The following is a 24,837-nucleotide window of genomic DNA, read 5'->3' as shown; positions in this document are numbered from 1 at the left end:
TTCTTTTTACAGAGCCTAATGCATCGTAGGCACCCGACTGTTATTAACAGTGATAATAATGAACCTGTCAAAACAAACAAAAATCCATCTCTTCACTTTTTGTGCAGTTCGTCTTTTCCATTTTATTTGATCAAATAATTTTTCTAGTCCATTTTACCTTATCTTCAAAGAAACTTTCTATTTGGCTTTTGGTACCTTAATGCCATGTTGTATTGTTCGGATTCACAGAGCTGAATAAGAAATTATACGAACCAGTTGTTATTTAATTTAAAAATGTAAAAATAGAAGACATTGTATTCTTATTACATACAGAACATATTTTTAATTGTTGAGCTCTTTAGGAATTAGGTAATGATTAAAAAGTACAGTACTTTATTTAATCCTAACAACTTCATAAACTAGGTATTATTAATCCCACTTTACAAATGAGGAAACTAAAGCTCACAGAAGAGAACCAGTGTAGAGCTAGGATTTTAACCAAGATCTCCTGGCTTCAAAACTTACTGTAATCGTTCTCAAAGTTTAGTCTCTGAAGGTATTTTTAAATATGTTCAAACTCCCAGATCCCACCTGTAGGAGATTCTTATTCCATTAGCCTAGAGGATAATCTCAGCACTTTACTTTGAGAAACCCATTCTTCTTTTTAGATTTTGAGTTTGAAATTAAAGCCAAATAATTAGCATAAAACAATCTGAGAATGTTTAGCTCCCCTCTGAACAATTCTTACAATGTATTAGGTTAAATGTGAATTCCCCAAATACCATGTATTGGAGGTCAATACATGCTATTGCCATTTTCTCAGACAAACAGAGCATGCACTTGTCTCAGCTCTGCTCAGTTTCAAAGGAGCATTGTAAAAAGTATCTCTAATTATTATTTTAATATACACTGATAGCCAAGGGCATAGAATAACCCAGTACTATAACATGATAACATTCAACTGTGGCATTGGATAAACTGAAAGTGACTAATGTAATTTTAGGATTATTGCATATGAGAAGGGAGCTGAAAGACCATGGAGGGTTGTAAGCCTACTCTGGATGAGACATTCGGCCCTTGGAGAAAAAGAGACTAAATCAGTAGTTACGTGGAGCCTAATAATGAATGAGCAGACAAGAGGGCAAGAAAGAAAAGAAGGTGCTATGTTCACCTGTGCCTCCCAGTCTAGCTTTGTGTCTGGCTCATAGTAAAGACTCAATAATTGCTAGCTGCCTGAATGAATGACTCATGACAAATTGAAAAGGAAAGTGAAAGAAAGGAGAAAGATTGAGCAGCTAAGAGGAGAAGAAGGAATCGTGGACAGGGTGAAGAGAATTGGCCGTCCTAGAAGGAGAGGATAGCCCTGAACGGACAGAAAGATGGAAGCAAAAGAAAAGTCCTGGCAGGAATGCTTCTCTTTGGGTTTGCTGTGGACAGAAGGTATTTCCATCCTATAGTAGTTCTTTATAATAATGTTTTGCATATGAAAATCTAGTTAAGCTAACGAGGTCCTTAATTAGGACTTTATTACCCTTTAATTCATTGCTTAAAGGAAAGTAATCACAAAGCTCATCTTTATGATTTAGGAAACGAATCTTTCATTTCTGAAGTGTTTCCTTCTCTCACTGCAGATATTAAAAGAAGAGAAACAAAACCCACAGAATGATGCGAAGCTGCACAATAGTAATAAGCAGAAGCGGCTGAACCTGTGCATTAGGATTGCCATGAACTGTAGAGAAGCCTCCTGTATCAGACAAGGCCTCTTTCCTAGAGCTAATTTAATAAGGACCTATCTTAACTGTATAAAGCACTACTAAAATCATCTCTGCAAACCTGGATTCTTTTGCATGCACTCTTAAAATTTTAATTACAGAGATGCCAACAGAGGATCAATCCCTATCCATCCTTTAGGACTGTAAATCAGAACATACAACCCTATGGCTCCCCTGTCACACAGCAGTATTTTCCGATACAAACAAATTGAAATAGAGATCAAAGAGTGGCCTATGAGGGGAAAATAATTCCAAAGCATAAGGCATATGTACTTGGTCTGGGGGGGAAAAACACACAGAAATAGTTATAACCCTTTGCCTTTAGTTCAATAGACAATGACCATTACTGATGTCAGCTATTCTACTGTACTTTGTGGATACAACTATGAATGAAATTTATTTTGGGAAAGAGACATACAAATAAAAAATTAGCAAACAATGTGCAAACTATAGGGGTAAGAAATGGCAGTTAGGGAACAGGGGAGTTCAACCTGAGGGTTCAAGGATGGCTTCTTGGAGGAGAAGACAGACAAGTAATCATGCACATGACGGATTTAAGAGGAGCTGTAGACCAGAAAGGTCAGGTAAAATACTGTGACAATATTCCCAGGAAGAAGAGATGTGAGCCCGGAAGTAGCAGGCAGTGACAATAAAGCTTGGAAAGAGGTGATAGGTATGAGGGATCAAGAGGTGCTGGAAGTGTGAGTTGGTGCTAGTTTGCAGGTATCGGGGGGAGGAGGTGGGGTTCAGCAGAGACTGCAGGTATTCTGGCTTGGATGACTGGATAGGCTGAAATGAACTTAAGAATCTACAGGGAATTCTGAATGTTCTGTTTATTGGTCTGCTTGTTGTTTTCATGGAACTTGACACCTGAAAATTCAACCTGTGCACTTCTGATTTGTTTACTTTTCTTTATATATAATTAATTAAATAAAGGGAGTAGATAGGAGTTCCATGGAGAAGGGCTTTGATGATGTTTGGGGTGCCTCCTCTGTTGTGTCTTTCGATACTATTTTGCTGTTTATGAGCCCCAGGATGCCTTGTCTACTTCCCCTCTGAATCACTATGCTGGTGTTAGTTACGAGGGATGGGTGAAGGCCTTCATTCAGCACTTTTTATGGATTAATCTGCATAGCATAATTATACTTAATGGGATTTCAATCTTTCTTCAAGGAACATTTGATCATTAATGAATGGTGACTCCGGAGCTTGCCTAAGAGAGAGTGGACATGGATGACCAAATGGTTCTACTTGAGCAAGATTTACATGCAAAAATCATTATGTTTAGTCAACAATAACCAGCTCAGAATGTGATCTTTCAAAGTGATATAATTCACAATGGAAACAAAAACTAGAAGGCTGCTAGAAAAAAATATTAGAAATGAGAACAACTTTATGAAGAAAATTTTAAAATATTTAAGAAAGACATATGGTGCAAGACAACATATATGGTGGAGAAACCGCCACACTTTAAGTTCTAAAAGTCTCTCTGAATTAGATTTTAAATTCAATACAATTTCATTCAACATCCCAGGAGATTATTTCTTTGACTCTGACAAACTAATTCTTAAATTAAATATAATGAGCATGTTTTTAAAAAAGTTTGATTATACCACTCAACATTTAACAGCAACTTTTTTCTTTGCAAAAACAAATTTTCATATAAGCTGACTTTTAGCAGTGATATTACTGTGTAACTCTGGGGTAGTGACTTGGCTTCTTATGCCTCCATTTCCTCACATGGGAAACTGATGTGAAATGGTCCCTACCTCAAAAGGTCGGTGAAAACCTCATGTGAAATTAGCCCTGCAAAGTACATATCAAATGAAGCACTTAGGAAGTACTTATTAATTATAAGCTATTATAACTGGGAAAAAAAATATTGACTCTTGGCTTTCGTTTTTTTTTTTCTTCAAAAAAATGCAAATTCCTATTTTATCAGTATTTCCATTGACTATTCCAGCACAGCATGTTCATGTTCATTGCAATCAAATTGTTAGCACAGATTTCCACTTCATTCACGAATTGAACTCCCATTTGAAACCACCCCCCCTTTTTTTTTCTCAGACTCAAAGTGTAGATGATTCTTTGCTTCTTTTATTAAAACGTAGTTGGCAGATTTCTATTTCCTCAGCTAAAATCCGCCTCAACTCGTCATGCTCATTTCCATTAGGCTTTTTAAACCATTGTCTCTGCTTTCAGTCTTTTCTATGTTCATACCTCTGTTTTTCCCATCCGTGAGAAAATCCTGATCGTGAGCTGTAGGTCTCTCCCTCCCAGTCCATTTTTCTTAAGTGATTTCTGTCTCTTCCCCAAGTTCAGCCAAGCATTCTTACCTGCTGTGTCCTAGCTTGTTTATGATCAGAGAAGTAATTCAGATTTGAAAGGTAAGTGCTACAGACCAGAAAATTCACTCTAAGTTTGTGACAGTGGGTAAGCAATGACTTGTGATTAGACAATGGGGTCAATTAAAGGGATTCTCAGGGTCCAACCATTTATGATATTTTGCAAAAGAAAGGTGAGTTCTACCTTCAGTGATATACATTAAATTTAATGTCAAACTGAGATGAATTAACAAGTCAAATTGTGCCTGTCCCTTGCAGTTTTTGAGGAACTCTCCGTAGCATTATTACTTTTAAGTACACTTAGACAATTTTAATTTCTCCTCAGCAGTTATCAATTATTACTTTACTTAATCAAAGCCTTGGATTCCTTCCCAGGCCTAAATTACAATTCATTCTTATCTTTTTTGTAAAAGCCGGGAGCCCCCGGACTGTGCCATTGACAGCAGGACATCTAAGCTAGTTCAGGTTTTGCTTGAAAAAGCCCCACCAGCTGCTCTGCCTGATGCTGGGTTAATTGCCTTAATTAGCTTTCTTACAATAGCCTTCTTAATCAGTCCTTGTGAGATCTTAGACTCCGTTCTAGTTCTTTCTCACAACACTGATCCTTTAACTATATCCATTCAGTCCTTGTGCACACACTGCTCTTGAAGTCTAAAATGAAAAATAAAGAGCTAGAGAAAAAAATTTCCTTTGCCAGTGTTTTGTTGTTGTTGTTGCTGTTGTTGTTCTCTTTCCGTAGTGATCCTTCCAAAACTCTGACTCTTAACTTCTAATCAACACAGGTTATTCTGACTTTCTAAATGGCTAACAGCGAGATCTTTCTCCTGCTTTCCCCTGGCTCACTGAGCCTTCTTTCCTAATGAATGCCTAATTAACATCCATGCACATCTTTTCTGATAAGCTTGTATTTTTCACGGTGTGCAGGGTGTTGGAAGAGGCTGAGCTTTGAGTTGCAGGACTTTTCAATTTGTAGACTTTGTTAAAGCCTCAAGACAACTCTAAATTTTGGTTCCCTTTGTTGAATTTCATGCAGACCACAACTTGAATGCTATCAAGCAAGAGCATCTCTGTCACCCCCTTACAATCTGCAACATGGTCATTCATAGATTGATCCCAAAAGACTCGACCTTCGTACACACATGTTATCTTTGTGTTGTTGACCAATAATACATTTTGCCCTATCAGGTGTGTGTTAATTGACATTTTTAAATTTATTCTAAGTTTTCCTTATAATGCTTCAACTATATTTAAGTAACTGTATAAATAATAATACCCTGGTGTATGTGTGAATAGTATACTTGTATGTGTTTGTGGAAGCACAGTATCGTGAACTTATTTTAGGTTGTACTGAAGTTTTCAAATGTCAATGTCAAATGAGTATAAAGGGGGGAAAAGGCTCTGGGGCCTTGTTGTCAGTTAAGTGGGGAAAGAGGGAGAGGAAGAGAGGGAGAGGGAGAGGAAGAGAGGGAGAAAGACAGAGAAAGAAGAAAAGGAAGGTAAGGACAGAGGGACAGGGAGGGCTGGGGGTGAGCTAGGGTGCTAGCAATTCCAGGAGACGGGAGAAGAATGGGAGATGGGGGGGGGGCTGGAGGAAAAGGGAGGAGGGGAGGAGAGGAGGGGGGAGGGGAGGCGGCGAGAACACTTGAGCATGTTCGTCAGCACTCCTCCCGGGAAGCTTGTGCTGTTAAATACTTATGCTCGTGGTAATTTTATGTGATGCTTTGATTTCATTGAAGTACCACTTTTTATTGCTTCTTTTGTCAATATCTGGATATCATAGAACTATTCACCCGGACCTTGTCATCACTGGTCTTCCTCTCTCCCCACCCTCAAGTGATCTTTAAAGAAAGTTTCATTTGGCATAGAATGTTCCGAGTACCCCTAGGGCAGAGGCACTGAGGTTGTACAGCGGCCTAGGAAAGGTAAGGTAGGGGGTACTTTTTGTGGAGAAGGTCGTGGTAAGGAAGTGGGGCATGCTATGGAAAAGAGAGATGTGAGCTGGTAGAACTGTAAGAGGAAGGCTAGTGAAGAGGGCAACAACCTGGGGCTCATTACACCGAATGTTTCACTGTATACTGAGCCTGGGACAGAGGCTGAGTCCTTTGCAGCGCTGTTGGAAGCCACAATCTTTATTCCGAGACTTGGTAAAATGATTATTTAAATGATAAGGTGATTATTTAAACTTTAAAAATTGAATCAGTACACACCATTCACATATTTCCTCCTAAATTTGCTTGGCATTCTAAAAGCATGGGTCAGCTCAACCGCCGGTACTTGGAAATAAGGGAAGAAACAAGGAACAAATGGAGCAGCGCCAGAGAGGAAACAGTAAGTCCTGATACTTTGCATCTTTGTAGTGTGGCCTTTATTGTTTACTGTGATCAGGTTGGCCCACTCTGAATTGCAAACTAAATTTTAAAACTGAAGTGCTTGTACTCGGAGCAGAGGGTTTTTGTTTTTTTATTTCTATTTTTTAAATGTAGAATCATATTGCTCTTATCTAAAAACATCACTTTTCCCTCAAGTAAGCAAAAATAAAACCTCTCTAAGACAAACAATTACTTGTACTCCTTAGGGGACTGATATGAAGGTGCTGTGTGAGCCCGTGTGCACCCTAATCATCACACGCCTGCCTTCTTTGTATGTGAGAATGTTAGCTGCAATTGGCATTGAGGGCCCCCGGGTACAGCCATTGGTGGGAACCTTCAATCGAGGGACTTAAAAACACCGAATGCACCCTATGGATTGAAGTTTCAATATAGCTTATTACCATTAATTTAAGCATATGGAATGAAATGGCAATCTATACAGTAATATGAAACGGATTTCTGATATTCTAGTATCTTCCCCCTCAGTGTGACCTGCCTGCAGTGCGCTGCATGCCGGTTCCCCTTGTCTTTTCACCGTGGTGGTCCTTTCATTCTTTCCCCGTCTCCCAGAGTGGGCCCAGGGGGGCTGCTGGCTGCAGTCAGGATCCTTGTCATTACCTGCGGGCAAGCCTCAGCCTTGGCTTCAGTGATTACTCAGAGTTCACATCCATTTAAAAAGGCGGAGCTATGGATGGCGAAGTGTTACGTGGTGCCCTCCCCTGCTCAGACATTAGGGATATATTTTGCAGTTTATTTTTGTGGAGCAGATATTCCCTGTTTTAGAGTATTCTTTGATGTTGTGTGTATGCAACTGCGGACCAGAGGACTTCGTTCAGAGTTGTTTGTTTTTGATCTGCCTGTGACACTCTCCTCCATGGCTGGCCCATGGGCGAGAGAGAAAGCTCATGGGATTTATCTGCCCTGCTGTGTATGGCAGGGAGAGTCGCTCCCCGGTCGAGTATGGGCTGTGCAGGGTTCTCATGAGTGGGGACACGGTGTGATAGTTGAGGAACAGTATGGAGCAGCCTTCTTATTTGTATATACTAAGACCTTTTTCTACACCCACTGTTATGTATGCTATGCATGTATCGAAGATCAGGGAATTTTCCCTTCAGACACTCCTTCATAGCCCAATACTCTTACATGAGATGATTTGTTTAGACTTGGTTATCAGGTTTTTCAGCCCACGGCTTTTCCTTGCTGTCAGATTGCTTACTGTCAGAGCAAAAACAGGAGCTTAAAGTTCATCAGCATAGTTGGACTCATTTAAAGTAGGGCTCGTCCTCCCCAACCCTCACTCCTATACACCTCTGTACACCTGGTTTGTATCACGGTTGAGCATTAATTAAGCAGATACGTTCATTTATGTATAACACCACCGTCTCTGGTGATGTCAAGTAGGTGAGTGTCCTGTGATTAGTAATATCTTTTAAATATGTAGAAATTTGGGAAGAGTAACCATTAGTAGACAAAATGAAATCTCCCCGTTGTTAAAAATGTACCTTACAACCAGAATTGCCCATCCAGAAATACACCCAAGAAACTCAATGGCTGGTTTGACAGTCATTGTTTAAGGAGAAGTCACAAGACTAGATGTGGCGTTTTAGTTATTTAAATATTTTCAATTCAACAGGCCACACACACCTAGGACTGATACCAGCTTCTCTATGTCAGGGCCTCCATATATCTTATTTCCCCAGTATATTAGCTAATGTTTAATATAAATGTGACATCTCAGTCAGTCCAAGCATCTGTACTAGTTCTTCTACTATCAAGGATCCATTTTGTAAAACCTATTTTCTTTGTTTTAAGGACCTTAATTAAATGGGATGTAGGTAGCTGAGGGATTACAATAGGACCTTATTTATGGAAACAGAATCTAGTTATGTGGGCTCAAATCTTAAAATAATGTTATTTTCTATCCTTGGGAGAACAGATAATTCCATACATCAGATAGCTCCACGAGGAGATCCTTTTATATTAATGACTATATACCTCATTCAGAGTTGCAGCCTCGTGTTGACCAGCATCTCCTGCCATTGTTTCTGCTGTGACATGTATAACAGATGACATTCATATGCTCAACACTATCCCATGGGCTTACCCAGATTTTGATAAAACATTGCAACATTTATACTGAAGTCAGGCACCGCAATAATTTATAGTCAATGCTTTTACTAAAGTGGCATCAGTAGCTGCTGCTCCCTGTGGGCCCTTCGCAAAGTCTGGATGTTAGGGATAAATAATTAATTTCATACTATCAGTAGTACCTCCACCCCCTCTGTATATCACTCAGGAAAGAGCATGAAATTCCAATGAGTCAGAATGGCATAACCGAAGATATAACTTTGAACTATTCTAAATTGTATTTATTATAATTTTTTTAAATTCACAGACTTGGATATTCTATGACAACTACTGAATTATTTGCAATCATGTACCTTACAACTTGTAAAGTCGAATTACCATTGGTTTGAAATCTTATGTGCTGGGACCAATGATTCAGCTCTAGCTCTTACTCTGGGGGGCAGAAAACTCTTGGAGCCTCATTGTTGTGTTTATTAAAATTCAGAGCCTGGCCAGTATGGCTCAGTAGTTGAGTGTCAACCTATGAACCAGGAGATGTCAGTCAGTTCGATTCCTGGTCAGGTCACGTGCCTAGGTTGCTGGCTTGATCCCCAGTAGGAGGCAGGCAGGAGGCAGCCAATCAATGACTCATCATTGATGTTTCTACTCTCTCTCCTCTGCCTGCCTCTCTCTGAAATCAATTAAAATATATATATAAATTGAGATAACCCTATCTTCACTGAGGATTAAATGGGATTATACATATATATGTACAGATGTCCCCAAAATGTATACAGACTTTGAATAATTATTAATTCCAATGGGTTAAATCTGAAAAGAAAGAGACATTAATTGAGCTATCAGCTATTAAAATGTTCATACATTTTTTGGGACACCCTGTAGTTTTATTAAATATGTTAAACATTGTATCTTGTATCTTATTGTTTGGTGCTTTATGATACTACACACACACACACACGCACACACACACACACACACTTTCATTTGTTATTCTTGGGACTGCTGTGAGATGTGCACAGTAGGTATTAATCTTCATAATAGGTAAGGGAACAAACTAAGACTGTTGCACTTCACTTAAATAACTGGCCTAAGCTCTGTCTCGTTTCCATTCCAAATCGAGTCTGCCTGAACTGTCCCTATCTCTAGCATGCGTGTTCCTGTATACTAATATTCTTGAGCAGTTTAAGACAATTTTTGGAACATCAGAAGTTATTCATATCTTTACTAAATAAAAACTATTAAGATGAATCACTATAGAGCTAGAAGATATAATTTATATTAGGGGATTGGATGGAACGAAAGGAGAAAAGAAACAAGAAGAGATAAGAGTAAATACACATTTCTATATATAGCGAAAGGCTAATAATTAAGACTCATAGGAATTACTCCTGGGGCCAGTTTTGATACGTCTATAAATGGTCTAGATGGGGCATTCACACTGAAATATCTACTAAAAGCAGACTCTGATAAATTATTGACCTGACTTGCTTTGCTGACAGTTTCATCTTTCTTAAGGTATAAGATGTTACAGTGGGGAATTGCTACTTTGGTTTTACTTCTGATCTCAAGGGAGAACCACAGGAGATGTAGGGAAATCCACAGAGAAGCAGATCTTGATTTCTTTTTTTCTTTGTCAAGACATCAAATCTGGTGGACAAGGTGAAGGAACAGGAGGGGTGATAGTAAGGGTGGGACAAAGATCCCGTGTTGAATTCCGAGTATTAACTTACAAATTGTCATCAACCTGGAAAGGCCTCTCAGAGGGTCTAGCCTTAACGTGGCCCTAGTCAAGGTTTTTATCAATGTTACTATGTCACAGAAGTAATGTATCAGTGGTATATGTTAATGTGATGAGAAGTGAATATAAATAATGCATTAATGAAAAAATTAAGCCCTAAAACAATCCTGACAGGCTAAACTCCTGGGCAAAAAGCAAAATGATAAGGATACCCTGAATGTAAGTTTTTTAAAAAGCAACAACCTAATACCTAGAGATGTTTGGGATGTTGCTGATGGAATTATAAATTAGTTTGATCTTTTTGGAAGGAAATGTGAAAATATACAACCGAAGCTCTGAAATGTTTAAAACCTTTACACTGGATATTCAACCTGAGAGACTTATAAGGACATAATCAGGAAAATGTTTAGTGACAGACAAGCAAAAACAACTAAAACATGAATAGTCAGTTGGTCAAGCAAATTATAGCACTGTCATGATGAACTACCAAGCAATTGTTAAAAAGTATGCAGTAAATATGTACTTCTTGACATGCAAATATACTAATGCAAAGGAGATAAAAAAGACTACAGAAGAATGTAGAAATACTCTTTATTTTTTATAAAATAAAAAAATACACATTTTTGTAAAAAAGTCCACACCTGATTCCTCTTAGCCACTTTATTTTTATAAAATGAAGTTTATGTGTAAATAGGTATGCAAATATATGAAAACAAAAATATGCGGAGGGATATCCAGGAACCTGCTTATGGTTTTTGTGGTTGATAATTTTAGAAATGAGATTTCCTTCTTTATGCTTATCTATGTCTTCTAACTTTTCCTAACATGTATGTAGTGATTGTGTGATAAAAATGTTATCCTAAAAATGTAAGATTGAGTTGACTGCCATTTTAGATGAAAATTTCCCTGGGTTATTTGGAGGACAGAGTTACCACCAGTGTGATATAACAGCTAATAAAAATAGTATTATTAGGTTGCATAAATAACAATAAAGTTTTAGTAGAGGGTGGTGGGGGAGGGATGTAGTAGGGTTATAAACCCACACGGCCCTATGGTATTCCATTACAGGAACCACGTTTAAATAAGAACTATAAGAATATGTGTAATTTAATGTGTGGGAACTTGTCATACAAAGAAAACTTTTGTAATTCAAATATTTAGCCCACACAGTTGTAAATTCTGGGACCCGAGGGGGATAAGCCAGGCTGACTGTGCTTAAATATTAGAAGGATAACAGTGAAAGAAATTTTGATCATATTTATAAAGCTTTAAATAAAAGACCTGAACAAAGGGACAGATGACTCAAAGAAGATATTCAGAAGGATTTCCCAACCTTTAGAAAACTGTAACAGGCCACAGTAGACGTAAATACATTTCCATCATGGCCTTATCACTTTGGATTCTCTCTAATGAAAATGGTTGAAACCCCTGCTCAAAATATTAATCAAAAGGGAAATGTGTTGGCAGAGAAGTGACCAGCTTAGTCACACAGAGGTTAGATGCACGGTGCCGAGGATGCCCACAGGACCTGCCTTCCTTCCTTTCTTGTGGTTTCCTTCTGGAAGGAGCTCAGTTTCATGGTGGAAAGATGACTACAGCCCTTTAGAGCTTCCGTTGTCTGTTGTGCATTCACAGGAAAGAACTCTCTCATGGGTGATAGAATGGAAAGTCCAGACCTGATTCCCCTTAGCCGTAACTGGCCCATTTCCACTCCTGAACTAATTACTATGGCCAGGGTGGGGGTGTATAGAGGAGTTGTTTCCTTACATAAGTCAATCAGGGCCCACAATCCCCCAAGAGACGATGGCCTCCAACTTAGGCAGACCACCTGGGCTGAGGCTATGAAGGAGTAGTTTCTGAAAGGTAATTCAGGCTAGCCTTTTATCGGGAAAGTGGATGAATAAATAGGAGACTGCAATAATGACAGGTGCCTATTAAACCTAGGATGACAATTATCACTGGATGATTTCTTAGGTTCTTTCCAGTGCCAGCATTCTATGAGACTGCAATTCAATTTGTAGCTGGCACTAAGATAGATTTGCAGGGAGAGAAATACAAAAGGGAATACAGAAGGAATTTTTTATGAACTCCAGGAAGGTATTATGTCTACAAGAGAATATGGGAAACTAATGCTGTGGGCAGGCAAAGGTATTAAAGAGGGAAGTAACATAGAAACCCCTCCACAGCTGTGAGATTTGAATTTTGAAAAATTGAGATCCTATCAGTAAACATGTATCTCTCTCTCAAGCCTTTACTGGATCAAGTATGCAGTTGCAATTCAGGATCTGTTTTTCTCTCCTTATCTCACACACACACAGACACACACAGACACACACACACACACACACACACTCACTCACACCCCACCCCTGCCTAGCAGCATGCAAAAAAAAGAAAGAAGCATGTATCTCTTAAAAATGCAAAGCCCCAAGCCCTCCACCCCTGCACATAAGCATATTCTGATGCTTCAAAAACATGATCAATCATAGATTATTTAGGTCTGACAAGTGCCTTTCAAAATTCAGATGCTCCCTGGAAGGGTTAAGATTCTTTCACGCTCAGAGTAAATTGCTTTAATTACATAATCAGATCACCAGCTCCTTAGGGCTGGCTGCCAACTCAGCAAAATTTCTCCTGCAAACTTGCACTTTTCTTTTGAGAGTGGGAGGAGAGTAGGGTTTGGGAGCAGATGGTGATTAGGGGTACACTTTGGGCAGTGTCCTTAAAGAAATGAGGGGAAGGCAAAAGGGAAGGGCAGGAACCCAGAAGTAAGGGATTTAGAAAGACAGTAACAAAGACACTTTTTTTGCCTGGAACCCTCTCACCTCTCTATGGACCAGCTGGGAATCATGGACATCTCTGCTTCTGCAAGTCACTGCGACTCCTCTAATGTCCTCTCATCAAATCCCGCTCCCTTTTCTCTTAAGATGTTAAGATGTAAAGAGGAAAAAGAATAGGCTAAGACTGAAAAGAGGAAAAGGTTTCGTTCATGTGCCCATCTCCCCTCCCTTTATATTTTCTGTACTATTTCAAGTTGCAGACCCTGGGATTTGCCTTTTTTAAGATAAGTACATTGCTTCCCCCAGGAACACCCAGGGCAATGCCCTTGTTAGAAAACCTTCATTCATCTGGACTATATGTGGTTCTGGTTGATGAACCTTAAAAGAGAGGAAATGGAGCTAGAAAAGGTCTAGAGAAGGGCAGATAAAGTGATCAGAGGGATAAAGAGGGTGTTGTATGAGAGCACATTAAAACGATCACTTCCCTTAATGCTGACCTCTGTGAAAGTATGAAGGGCACAGATAAGGCAAACCCAGGCCAGATGGTCAGACCCTGCAGTGGCATAACCCTGGGAAAGCCGCAGGAGCCAGGGGGGAGCAAACAGGTGAGTAGAAGTGAGTAATTCTGTGCATGGCAGGGATACATTTATGCCATTCCTGCCCTTAAGTATTATATAAACTAAGCAAATTTAAATGATTTTTAAAGTTGCAGTTGAAAAACCTGTAATGAGTTACTAAAACAAGCCATATGATGTTCATGAGTGCTTCTTTAATCTTTGCTGTAGGTACCTTAGAATAGTGGTCTTCGAACCTGATTGATCATCGGACTCACCTGGAGTACTTTTAGACCATAAAGACATCCCATAGTTCCACTTGAGTCATCAGAAGTAAAAATTTTAGGAAATAAGACCACAAAATTTGTATTTTAAAAAATTCTCCTGCTAACTGGGATATTCATGGGATTTAGGAATCCTGGTGTAGCGGCTGACCCTGCTGCACGGGAAGGCAGCGCTGTGACAGGGAAATAGAGCAAACTGTGGGAACCGGCAGGCCTGGATTTAAATTCTGACTGCTGCTTTCAGGGTGTGTCTTAGACAAGCTTCCTACCCTCTCTGAGCCTGATTCTGTCTCACAGGACAGTTTACAGAGGATCTGAAGCATACTTTTAAGTGTTAGCCTACACATCCCGCTCCTGTGGATTGCGGAGCACAGAACCCTAGGCTGGCGGTGTTATGGATTTAAGCACATCCATAGTTTTCATACATCCAAGTGTTTGTCTCCTAAAGAGAAAGAAGACAATGTCATCGAAAGGTGTGACTGTAGACATGCCACCTTTCCCTCTCTGGCCTAGCTCGTCTGTTTTCCCAGTTAGTTACAGGTAGGATCATGAAAGACGAGAAGCAGATGTTTCAAAACTATCAGGTTCCACTTACTGGCTCCATGGTGCTTTCAGATCATTTGTCAATATTTGGGGTTTTGAGTTCCTGTTGAGGTCTGTGCCTTTTAAGGTTAGTTTATTGATACAACTGTGGAGTTGAAACTAAAGGGGGAAAACAAATCAGTGGGGATCTCCAAATGTGAGTGAACACATATTGGGCTGATGTGCACTGAAGCAGCTGGTGAGGAAACCTCAGGCTCCCCACCAAGTTGCAGTCAAGATCTAGGGAAATGAGCAGAGAGGAGAAAGCCAAGGAATGGGAGGGAACGAGATGGGGATTCCTTTAAGAGACAGGCGCAAGTGAGGCAGGTGAAGGTATCCAGAAGAAAGGAAAGGGACGCAGGGAGCCAGCGTCCTGAGCCGGCTGGAAAGAAGTGAGAGACTGTGAGATGCAGGCAGGAGCTGGGCCCCAGCTCTGCTCTAGTGCCCAGCTGGTCACAGGCCACTACTGGGTCTTCGGGTCACAGGGGTGTTTTCAAATTCCATCTCCTTAAGTGGAAACGCAGACTTACAGGGGGAAATCTGCCTGAGGGGGTGAGCAGGGAGGAATGGGGAGGCGATGAGCCTATGGTACTGTCTAGCTCAGTGCCAGGCGGACGGCGGTGAGTCCATTTCCCCGGCCCTCTGCTCTCATTCTCTCCTTTGGAGCCTCTCAGGGAGTCTGTGCAGCAATCTCTATGGTGAACCTATTTCTGTGCCAGACCCACAGCTGGTCATTGAGGAAGGTTTATGCCTAACAGGTTGGAGAACAAGGATTTTCCTGTTATTTGGGAATTGGAGTCGGCATCCAAAGCACAGGTCAATAGGTGCTCAGCATCTGCATTCCAGATTCTGAGAGCCACCCGCAGGTGTGACTAGACACTTTTCGGAAAGATCTTCCTGGAGGAAGGGTCTCTGGGAGCCTAGGTGGAAGCCTAGAGTTAGGGAATGCAGCATGTGTCTCCTTTTCTTTTTTCGTTGAATTTATTGGGATGACATTGGTTAATAAAATTATATAGATTGCAGAGGTACAATTCTATAATATATCATCTGTATATCTGTGTACTGTATTGTGTGTTCACCACCCAAAGTCAAGTCTCCTGTCACCATTTATCACCCTATACCTTCTTCCACTTCCCCCTCCTCCCTTTCCCTCTGGTAATTACCATAGTGGTGCCTGTATCTGTGAGTTTTTTGTGTTGTTTTTTTTTTGCTTAATGTCTTCAACTTTTTCACCCAGCCCCACAACCCCGGTCCCCTCCGACAGCTGTCAGTCTGTTCTCTATGAGTCCGAGAAAGACAAGTACCATATGATTTCACTCTTGGAATCTAATGAACAAAATAAACTACCAAACAAAACTCAGTGTATGTTTGAAAACAGTTTCTCTCCTACAGGAGTAGCAGGGGCTGAGGGGAGAGGTAAGGTTTAAATGAAGGGGCAGGGCTCTTAAGTAATTTATACCTCATTTGGAAGAGCAGTAAAAGTTGATTTGTCATCTGTTCTTTGTTTTGGGAAAAGGATTCTAGGCTTGTATTAGACTTGTTCTATTTTAATTCTTAATTATATAGAAGATACATAGATGTATTCTTAATTTGGAAGTTAGTTAAAGAGAAAGGTAACCTGCCTTTACCAGTTCCTAGACTATATAGTGTATATCTACATCCATGTATACATAGATATATATGTATACTTATATATAAATATGCACATGCATATATAAACATGTGTCTGTATACACACATACACATATGTAATCTCCAGTAAATATCCATGACAGGATATGATGTAGAATGATGGCATGATGTGATATTTTTTAAATGTGGCTTTCTAGTATTATTCAACTCAATTTGTCTCTTTTATAGAAAATGATTTGTCTTTCAAAAAAAAATAATCTTTACAGTTTGAGTTAGACCAGAGAAAGTAAAAGCATATTGTTAAAGCCTCAATTGTAGAGCCAGACATCTGGCTGTGTGACCTTGGACAACTTATTAATATTTCTGCTTCCCAGTTCTTCCTCAGTAACATTAGGATATAATTGGATCCACCTCACAGACTTGTGATAATTAAATGAATTAATACATGTAAACCACTTAGAACAGTGCCTGACATATTTTGGAAGTGTTACAAAGAGACCACATTCATTTTTACTACAGTAAAATCTAACATATAAATATACCATATTTTACTTATCGATCTCACAACTGAATGGCATACTGGCTCTTTTCTAATTTTGCATTATTACAGACAACCCTGCAATAAATATTTGCTCAATTTATGACGCATGTTTTCAGAACATGTGTTACAACTCATATGGAAAACGCTACTATTGTAATAAGTGCTTTTGAAATCACATGATGCTAAGAATTTAATGTAACTTCTTTCTGATTTGCACACTTGAGATCATTTTTGCTGTCTCTGAAATATCTTGAGAGAAGCTATATCCCAAAGATTTAATGAGGTTATGTCCCTTTTAGCTGTCAAGAGTCCCCATTCTTAACACTGATTTTCTTTTGAATTGTTGATAATTAATCAGGAACATCAGTGGTGAAATGTCACATAGATATCACTCCAACCCTTCGATCTGTAGCTTTACAGGAGGTTTTTCTCCCTGCCTGCTGGCTCTGTCATTGCCAAGCTTTCCTCTTATTAACCTTGAAGTCACAAGGAACAGTTTCTCCTGTGATTTCATCCTATCTCCCATCTGAAGAGATGCTATCACACTTCTCCCCCCCAAAAAATTAAAAGGACCACATCACCTCCACAAAGAGGGAGGTCACAGGTTTAATTTTTTGGGGGGGGTACATTTTTGCCCAAAGGGACTTCTTGCCCCACCAATCACAGATAAGCATTCAGACTTCAGTTTGCAGAGAAGATTTTAATATTAAAAATTGTTCGTGAAATTTACTTTCTTTTGATGAAGTTAGTCTTCTCTGAGCACTATGGAAAGGAGATATTTTCTTACTTAAAAGTTTTCAACTTCACAATGCTAATAATTTGATGGATAAAACTGGTAAAACAAAAAATTTTAAAAGCTTTCCAACATCTCTATAAACTACACAGAGAAGAAAAGCCTCTGTGTCAGGCGTATATAAAAAATGTACCCATGTGCAGCTTTTCTTGGATTTCGTACAGTTCCCAGCAGGCAGGGATAACACTGGGCAAAATGATGGAGGCTGTGAAGGTTGACTCTAGCATCCTGGCCTTTTCCCTCAATATCTAAAAAACCTTGGCTGCTTTGTCTTACAGATTCCTATTTTCTATAATCCTTTTCAGCCAAATGCCTGTGCTCTCTCTACTAAGAAATATCAGAATGAGACAATGGAAGAATTTCCAGGAAAAGGCAGGATACAGGGGCCAGAGTATGGTCTTGGCCTGGGATAAAGGAGATTTCACTTGAATTGATAAAGTGAAACAGTTGTCAGTGAGGAAAATTTGAGTCAATGCAGGGTTCTATTTTATTTCCGAAGCATCAGACACTGGATTTGCACAAAGCTGACAGTCACGGCAGCCTGAGGAACAGCCGTGAGCCTGAGTTTGTAGAAATTGCAAATGAGAAGCTTTCCAGTTTGCGCTGGAATGAACACGGGTCCACAGAACCAGGATGGAGCAGGTATCAAGTCCGCCAGGGTTAAAACTGGCCTACCTGAGGGGCAAGGCCAAGCCTCAAGAGCAGGCAGACTGGTTGTGTCATGACAAGTTGTAAAGACAAGATTGGTTTTGTTTTGATTTTTAATTGGATGAAGAAGGGGGTTTCTGTTCACTCGATCTTATCAAACTCCTGGTCATAAGGGGCCCTAGAGAATTTGGGACAGACTTCTCATCTTCAGCCACCACTCCCATTGCTAGTGGAGCCCTTCTGTGTTGCTTTGTTTTTGACAAGTCCTGGCTCTTTCTGTATATTGAATAATTGAGGCCAGGATACCCATCAAAGAAGTCTTTAGTGCTGCTGGATGCAGCCATCAGTGCCCACTCTCCCGGCTCAGAAGCTTCTAACATCACTGGGACGCTCATCAGGCATTACCCCCCACCCAGTGCCTCCTTTGCATCAGAGTCATGACACTCCCACTGCCACAGCACAACCCGTTCCAATCCCAGCTGCCTCCTAGGTTGCTCCCCCCACTGGAAGGCTCCTTGGTTATCCCTTTCAGAGCCTCACTTTCCAAAACCAAGGCTTTCGCCTTGATATCATAAAAGCTACCAGCACCTAAGGCAAAGGAACCTGGAATACGGAACAGATCTTAATTCTTGCAAAAAGGAACAAAAAAACCCCACCACACCTCATTTTCATTTTTTTAATTGCCCCACAGCAGAAAGATATCAATTAATCTATTAAGAACTCCTTTTGTATATATTTGCTTTTTTAACTTTTTGTGGGATGGGAGAATTCTACACCTTATCTGTGAAGGTTTGGAATCAGGAAACAGATGGGGAGTTACAGCGTTACGTGAGACATAATACTATAGAATGTTTTTTTTGGTAAGCTTCTCAGGAAATTTTTGACAGAGTATCGAGCTAGATGTGAAAGACACAAGACAGGAGTGTCTGAAAGAATGAGCTCTGAATTTCACTCCACTAGTAATTTTGTGTGCTGTTTGGCAAGTCATTTAATTTCTTCCAGAGTCCATTCCTTTATCTCTGAAATGATAATAAGAATATATACCTCATAATGTTGCTGAGAAGATGAAATGCGCTGATGTATGGAAATCACTTAGTATACTTTCGAGCACATTGTAGAATTTCCACAAAGAATGTCTGCAATGAAATTTGTTGCTTATTTTCTAATTTCCACAGCACAGATATAATTTTGAGTGCACATATGAAAACTTGCACGCACACACACACACACACACACAGGCGGAGAGGGAGACGGAAGCTGGCAGGGACACTTGCTTTTGGAAACTCTAATCTCAAGGGTTGCGTATCTTATCAGGCAAAAATTCTAGGTAACTATTTTAGGTACATAAAGAATATAAACATGCCTGAGTCTAATTTGAGAGAGAAACAAGCTAAGACTAGGTGTGAATTTTATCTCTGTAGTGAGTGAGTACTTCTATCTCTGGATTCAGCCTCCCAGCAAGTAAGGGATTCCCTCCCGTTGTGTCTTTCTTTGGCTGCTGTCCGGCAAGTAACTGTGCTCTATCACAGAGTTGCTCACATATGCACATACACAGCCCTTTTATATGAGAAAAACAAATGGAAAATATTTTCACAAACCCCAAAGAATACAACTTTGGTATATTGCAAAAATAAGTTCTATTTCTGTCTGTACTATTGGGGAATCTGATTGCATCAATGCCTTATAATGTCATTTGACCTCAATGACTTACACAGGATAAAAATATGGGTATGAAATCTAGTTAGCATAGTTGAGGTATAAAATGGTCTTCTAAATGACTCAAAATATGCTTATGTGGATTCTTTTTCACTTTGTTTCATTTCATCAAATAAGGAAAAAGCATATTTAAAAAATATTCTATTAAGCTGGAGACTATCAGAATCAATGTGATAGTCTAGGAGACTGGCCTGGGCACATCCTTCTTAAAACCAATGGAATTGAACATCTCCTCCTTACAATGGTAGAAAGAAAGGAAGGAAATATCCAGCTTGATCCGGCAACAGCTCAGAGGTGATGAGACCTCGGATCCGCATTTCAAGTTAGAGGAAAACTCTCAGAGCTCCTGAGTTACAGTAAGCAGTTATTTCTCTCAGCCCTCCTAACCAGAGATAGCTCCCACTCATTTCCACTGCCTCTCATTCTGTCCTCTTTGTGATTTTTCTCATTTAATCAATTCAGGTTATTCCAGTAATGATGTGAAATTGAAGGTCCTAGGCCGGATCTGATTTACCCATAAAACAGATAGTGCTGTGAGGGCCCCTGCTGTAGGCACCATTCCCCTGGGCGCTTCAGGCCTGACCCATAGAGGCTAAAGCTATTAATCAGAAGGAGTTTAAGTCTCCCTGACTTATTCAGCCCTGGTCCTCTCTCCTGAGACTGCCAGGAAGAGAAGCAATTAGGGCCAATTGTGGTGGTGGTTGGCTGCCTTTTAAAATAGAAAGCATCTCAAAATCCTTCTAAGAGCTTGCCTTACTTTCAGCTTCCTTACAGACTGCGGAGACATTCAGTGACAATGCTGAGAATTACCCAGATTACCCAAGGAAGCCTGTAATAGTCCAATTCCCAGCACGTGTTTGCTGTATTTTTGTGAACTTTCTCTGAAGTCAGGGAAGGATATGCTGCAGTAGGGCTGGAGGTGGTGGGGAGACAAGGGGGGAGAAAGAAAACAGTTCTGTGAATGAAATTGTTTTCATCAATGACTCAAGACTCCAACCCATTAGTGGCCTACCAGAGGCTCTGATGTGCTTTATTAACCTTTACCATTTGGGGAAATGGGGTTTCCATAGGCTATGAAATCCCCCACCAAGCCTGTGCCCATTATATGCTTGTTATATTGACTTGAGGAAAAGTTGGTGTTTTTGTTTTTTTTATTATTTTTAAGATCCTACACTTTTCCTTCCCGAGTTAGACAATAGCAAACTTTCTAGGAAACCCAGAGAAAACCTGAAAATGAGTGTGCTTATTTTTCACTTACTTTATTTATTTATTATTTATTTATTTTTTTGTCACTTACTTTAATTCTTTGAATACAATTCTTTTGCTTTGCATTTAGAGGAGTGATAACGCAATTCAGAATAAACTAGAAAGGGCGGCAGCCCTTGCCAAACTGTTACAGACTGTTTCCATCCTTCAGGGAAAGAAAAAGAAACGGACATTTGCTTTCACTTTGAGCACATATCCCCCATCAATTCACAGAAAGGATTATATAGATATCTACTAAATGCTTAATTTCCATAATAAAGTAGTAAGTGATGCTTCTCCTTTTATTCTTTTCTTAAGTAGAGCCGTTAATATGCTGTTATTTGGAGCCTTTGCTTTTCTTACCTCTAGCTGTCTGATAATTAATCAAGAGCTAACATTCATGGACACAGGAGAGGAGTCCTCACTTTCACTCAGAAGTCTTCTGAATCTCTATTCTTATCCATCAATTTTCACAGTGGTAAAGGAACCACATGGGAGGATCTTTCCATTTTTTCTTCTGCCACACCTGTTTATATTCAAACTTCACCTTTTAAATTTTTTTTTTCTAAATTTTTCTCCTTTCTTATAGTATCTTTTAGATTACAGTATTAACATATATGCAGACAATCATAGCTATATTTCTGGAGCCCTGGAAATTGTGCAATTATGTGCATAAACCATTTGCTCATCTCTTTCTTTTAAGAGCATCTGTGTTTCTCCATGACTGCTCATTTCTGTAGTTTATAATTTTCATTTTGGAACATTCTATACCCTAGACCATTCTACACTGGGCAATGGCAGCTGTCTCTGCTCAGTATGGATTATATTGAAAAAATCTTGTGTTCTGCCAACAAATATCTTGGAATTAAAGTAGAGGGGTGTGTGTGTGTGTGAGAGAGAGAGAGAGAGAGAGAGAGAGAGTCAATGGAGGTGTTTACATGTTATCAGTGTATTCATAGTGGGGCCAAAGTAAATTTATAGTTGTGAGTAAGTGAAACACAGAGTTTATTATTCTATTATTATTTATTAATTATTGTGTTATTTTCCATATAAACAACTGTAAACCTCCTTTGGCCCACCTTGTATGTATCTGATTGTTCCCATTAAGCCTTTTGCAGCTTGTCAGCTCTTTGCTGGCTCAGGATACCGGTGGCTGCCAGGTCACTATCCTTTAGAATAGGAACAGAAATGCTGATGGGCTGGATTTCTTTGCACTCAAACGCATTTGTTTTTCAGGTAGAAGGACACCTCACCGCCCAAGTGTCAACCTTCATGCTACAGATGTAGAAAAAATAAGGCTTTACAAATTTCAGTATGTTGAGCAACGACCACACAAAGATGTCAAATCCTAATCCCTGGAATTTGTGTATCTTATTTTATTTGGAAAAGGGGTCTTTGCACATGTAATTTAGTTAAGGATCTTGAAATGAGGGGATTGCCGTGGATTATTCTTGTGGACCCTACATGCTATCACAAATCCCAGTAGCTATTTGCAAGTGTTATAAGAGAGAAGCAAAGAGCTATAGCAGACACATGGAGAGAAGAACACAATATGAAGAGAGGCAGAGATAGTGATGGTTCTGGAACAAGCCCAGGGACACCAAGGCGGCCGCCAGAAATTGGAAGAGGCAAGGATGGGTTTCTTTGTAGATTCCTTAGAGAGGGTGGCCCTGCTGGCCTCCCAGACTTTGAGAGAATAAATTTCTGTTGTTTGAAGCCGCCAAGTCTGTGGTAATTTCTTACAGTAGTCTCAGGAAACCAATATGTAGGTGGGGAAAAACAAACACAGGATATCATATTTCAAAAATATTATGCCTCATGGACTTATTATATTATCAGAATCCTTTAGCATTTTCATCAGCACCACTCGTGGGCACGATCACCCCTCTTCTTCCCCTGCAGCTGCATTGTTCAGTGCTGTAGCCACCAGCCACACGCGGCTATTGAATAATTGAAATGCAGCTACTGGGACTGAGGAATTGAATTTTTAATTTTCTTCAATTTTAATTAACTTACATTTTTAAAACTTGTAGTAGATTCAGTTATTGGAAAACTTTTAAGTATGCTTGGAACAATTTAGGTATGTGAATTTACTTTTTCAACTGTAAGTTTTAAATATAAATAGACACCCAATATTTCCAAGAAAATTTAGTATCCAATTTGCTATGTTCTCTAACTGTAAAATATATACTACATTTCAAAGGCTTATTATGAAAAAAATGCAAAATATTTTAGCAATAAGTTTTATATTGTTACATGTTGAAATGGTAATATTTTGGATATGTTATATTAAATGAAATTAATTTCATTTCTTTTACTTTTTAAAAGTAAGGCTACTAGAAAGTTGAAAATTACATACATGAATCACATGATATTACTATTGAACAGTGCTGCCTTACAGCCTCCCTTCTGGGTGACCCAGCCAACTAGACCGAGGAATCAATCTGGTTTCCCGTAGCTTACGGACCAAAATATTTACCCATCTTGCCCTTATCTTGGGAAGAACTATGATTATATCTCCATTCTCATACATGGTCAATTTATTTGTTTTCTTTAATGAAAACAACCATGTTTGGAACTAGAACTTAAAAATTAACACTAAATACTGCCTTTACTCACCTTATCACATGGGAAAGAAAAATAATTTAAGATTACAAGAAGCTATTTTTTTTAAAATTTATCTTTATTGTTGAACATATTACAGATGTCCCCTTTTTCCCCATTGACCCTTTCCACCCCCCACCCACTCCCCATCCTAGGCCTTCACCACACTATTGTATGTGTCCATGGGTTATGCATATATGCATATACATTCTTTGGTTAATCTCTCCCCCCATTCCCTCTGAGATTCATCAGTGTGATCTGTGCTTCTGTGTCTCTGTATCTATTTTGTTCATCAGTTTATTATGGTATTTAGATTCCACATATAAGAGAGATCATGTGATATTTGTCTTTCTCTGCCTGGCTTATTTCGCTTAGCATAATATTTTCCAGATCCATCCATGCTGTTCCAAAGGGTATGGGATCCTTCTTCTTTACAGCTGCATAGTATTCCATGGTGTAAATGTCCCACAGCTTTTTTATCCACTCATCTACTGATGGGCACTTGGGCTGTTTCCAGATCTTAGCTATTGTAAATTGTGCTGCTATGAACATAGGGGTGCATATTTTCTTTCTGATTAGTGTTTCAGGATTCTTAGGAGATATTCCTAGAAGTGGGATCACTGGGTCAAAAGGCAGCTCCATTTTTAATTTTTTTTGAGGAACCCCCATACTGTTTTCCACAGTGACCGCACCAGTCTGCATTCCCACCAGCAGTGTACTAGGGCTCCCCTTTCTCCACACCCTCGCCAGCAGGTGTCATTTGGTGATTTGTTGATGGAGCCATTCTGACAGGTGTGAGGTGATAACTCATTATGGTTTTAATTTGCATCTTTCTGATGATTAGCATAGACTTTGAGCATTTTTTCATGTTTCTTGGCCATCTGTATGTCCTCTTTGGAGAAATGTCTATTCAGGTCCTTTGCCCACTTTTTAATTGAGTTGTTTGTCTTCCTCTTTTTGAGTTCTATGAGTTCTTTGTACATTTTGGAAATTAGCCCCTCATCAGATGTACGCTTGGCAAATAAGTTCTCTCGTATCTTGACGGTTGTCATTTGAGGATGTTTGCAGGGTTTGGAAAATAAACCCTCCTAAGGAACCATTTCCACAGCTTTGGCAAAGATATTTCAGTCTCATTTCTCATGTCTCTTGATAGTTCTATGTCAAACA

The sequence above is a fragment of the Miniopterus natalensis genome, chromosome 6 (assembly GCF_054644295.1).
Source record: "Miniopterus natalensis isolate mMinNat1 chromosome 6, mMinNat1.hap1, whole genome shotgun sequence".
NCBI lineage: Eukaryota > Metazoa > Chordata > Mammalia > Chiroptera > Miniopteridae > Miniopterus > Miniopterus natalensis.
The sequence above is the reverse complement of the archived record's forward strand: the minus strand, read 5'-3'. Positions refer to the sequence as shown.